The 3341-nt window shown below is 29.0% G+C and overlaps 1 long non-coding RNA gene across 1 annotated transcript; it reads right to left on the bottom strand.

The window, feature by feature from the left end:
- Positions 1-571: 571 nt before the first annotated feature.
- On the bottom strand, positions 572-3023 carry LOC130669629 (uncharacterized). The gene is made up of 3 exons (XR_008990227.1): positions 2838-3023; positions 2676-2754; positions 572-1777 (listed from the first exon to the last, which is right to left on the bottom strand). It is a non-coding gene; the product is annotated as an uncharacterized LOC130669629 (long non-coding RNA).
- Between the last annotated feature and the right edge of the window lie 318 nt (positions 3024-3341).

The raw sequence follows: 3341 nt of genomic DNA on the forward strand, positions 1-3341 counted from the left end.
AATCATTGTGTTGCATAATTAATATTCGTTCATATTTCAAATAAAAATAAGAGATATTAGTATTGAGACCAATACTCGGGATAACGCCCAAGGTTGTAATGACTTTCCGACATATATATATATATATATATATATTTATTGGAACTATATACATAATTAAATATTTATAGGTTTCATATCAATAAAGTCTGATCAGATTCAATCATATATAGACATATATAACTTAAAACGTTCACTACTATTTTCCACAGCCCACGGCGTAGTGTGGTGTGTGCAAAATAGCCGTTTTGGCCCACCGATGGTAAAACTGAAAATAAAAATAATAAACCAAACAAAATGTCCTTTGGAGATGCCCACAATCCCCACTGGACACACAGCTCTTCTCAGGCTGGGATAGAAAACCGAATTGGGCGCCAGTTCGTGTACCCCCACGAACAAAATTTACTCAATAATAAAATAAGAAATGAAAATGAAAATGAAATAATAAAAATCAGGAGCAGTTTCAGATCAAGGAAAAGGATTGCAAGAAAAAGATAGTAAACAGTAAATAAACAATACAATTAAATGTATCCCAGGTTGGTAGCCATTTATCAACCCAATATATTTTAAACTATAACATCAGTCCCATCGGGTATTAATATAACAATAATGCAATTAATAATAATTCACTTCAAAATAAACGCTTAACTAATGGTCAAGTAAAGCAAAAAAATAATAATTCTAATAATTGAACGGCTTGTCATCACTCGCATGTGATAGCAATTAGATATAAATAATTATAAATAATACTGTTGCGCACTCCAAATATAATTTAACCACAAGTTGGAATTAAACAATACGCATAAATAATACGTTAAACAATTGTAAATATTCAACGCATTAACAAAATAATCGCTGTATAATAATAAATATGTAAATGATCGCTGATAATAATAATAAATATTTCCAGCAAAAATACTAAATACTCACAAACAGTATTTTCGCAATAAATCACCAGTGTTTAAATACAAATAATCAAATAATTATAAGTAATCAACGCTAAAATAATAAGAAGTGATCACGAATAATAATTTCACCAATGTAGATATTTATCGCAAATAATACACTAATGCAAAAAATTAGAGGAGCAGAAAAATTTTATAAATTTTTAAGTGATTTTTGGAAGGCTGTAACTTGGTAAAAACTGATCGTATCGAAATTTTAAAAAAGCATTTTACAGCTTGAAATCTCTAGTTTTGGTGCATTTTTTTTCAAAATTTTTTAAAAGCTCCGGTTATTGCGCAAACATGAGAAATGCCGCGAGACAAAAAATTTCTAAATTTTTTTTTTTTTCCGAAGAGCCCACGGACCGCGAAAAAATTCTTTCAACTAAACGAATGCATAGTTCGTTTAGCAAATTTATTCAGCTTCAATTTGATTTTTTTTTAACCTCGTAGGACGATTTGTCGCAGAGATATCAGCCTTCAAACAGAAAATGATCAAACTAAAAAATAAATTCTTTTCTATTTATCTGCTATTTAATTCTTCCCATACGAAAACAATATATATCCGGGCAAATTTGCATATATGAGACATATATTTATATATATGTTGCATATATGCGACATATTCCAGATTTGCCCGGATATATCCGGATATATATTTTTTTCGAATGGGTTATTAAAATAGAAATACTAATAAGTTCTTGCTATTTTTGACATTTTACAGTAGCAACCGAGATAGCACTTCAGGGCTTCATCTTCAGGAAATTCTCCATTGCGATGAGCTTCTTGTAATTCTAGAAGAAAAGAACAACGCCAATTTACATTAATTCAATATGTAATGAATGTATGTTAGGAAATCGGCGCTAAATCACTAAAAAGTCAAGAAAGGTAAACATCATTTTTTTTTTCACCATACCTGTGCCGAAAGTTTAAATCCCTGCCCTGTTTAGAGGGAAGAAAGTCGTTCATTTCTTTTATGAGAAAACAAATGATAAAAATTAGCGCATGCGCCATTTTTCCCTCAAACAGATGCAGAAATTCAAACTTTCAGGTGCAGATCTGGTGAAAAATTGTATACACACCATACGGAGGAAGGTACCCGTATAAAAAAAATTTTCGTTCATAATAAATTTAGATCCGAATTTCATGACGAAACTCAAATCATAACACAAATATAACTTTCATCATAACTTAACTCCAACTTTCCGTCTAGTAAATCAGTATCAATTATAAAATTAATTTATTACGTCTTTGAATTGGACTTGAGACGACTTCGATAGAAACTTGCCTGAATTTTTACTGAATTAAACCTTTTGTAAAATTTATCGATTCGGAAATTAACACTAAACTTCTTCTAATAAGTACTTGATTCACGTAAATCAGTTTCGACTGTAAAATTAATTTAGTGAACAAACTTCGGATCACTTAGATTTAAATTTGACTGAGTCATAATCTTGTCGTGATTAAAGTTGTTGAAACAAATTAATTATGAAAGTTATATTTGTGTCACGATCTGAGTTTCGAGATGAAATTTAGATCTAAATTCATTACGAATAAAAATTTTTTTACACGAGTAGGACGTCCCGATTCGCGTGTTTGCCACCCTCGCCTTCGGCCCGAGTAATCAATGACACACGCAGATTAAAATGTCTTACTTTACTTTACTCTTTAGTTTTTAAATAAATATTATACCTTTACTGAGAGCTGTTTTAGAGGCACAACTTTTGGCAATTGCTTTTCCGAATTCTTTCATTTGCTCTACATTCAATCGCTATTGAATTCAATTTTATAATTAATTACAGTATTTTTATCTAATATCATTACATTTTAATTAAAAATAATAATTAATATTACTTATAGCCTCAGTACGTGAAAAGTTAATTGTAACAAAAAAAACCACTGCGAGTGTTGAAATTAATTTATTTTTCATTTTCAATATATATTTATATTTATAGTTTAGTATTTAATAGTACACTCAAAGAAACATGAGTCTGTCTACGAACACTCGATCGCAATACATACGACGTATAAAGAATTGACTAAGAAATCTTGTCTATTTATCTGTTATCGTATATTTTTTTTTCTTTTAATTCTTAGTCGTAGTGCTGTATAATCAACTTTTAATTTAAAATTTTATTGCAGCAAACTTATCAATTTTTTTACTCACAAACATACTAATGTAATACTTGAACACAGTCGAAACATAAACTCAATAACTAATTATATCGTCGATATTATATAAAGAAACATAGAAACAGAAGATACAATAGATAATAATTATTACTCTCATTTATTTCAATGCAAATTTATTTAGTGAATATTAAAATTTTTAATTTCAGCTTTTATGCACCAATATCT

The sequence above is a fragment of the Microplitis mediator genome, chromosome 6 (genome assembly GCF_029852145.1).
Source record: "Microplitis mediator isolate UGA2020A chromosome 6, iyMicMedi2.1, whole genome shotgun sequence".
NCBI classification, from domain to species: Eukaryota; Metazoa; Arthropoda; class Insecta; order Hymenoptera; family Braconidae; genus Microplitis; species Microplitis mediator.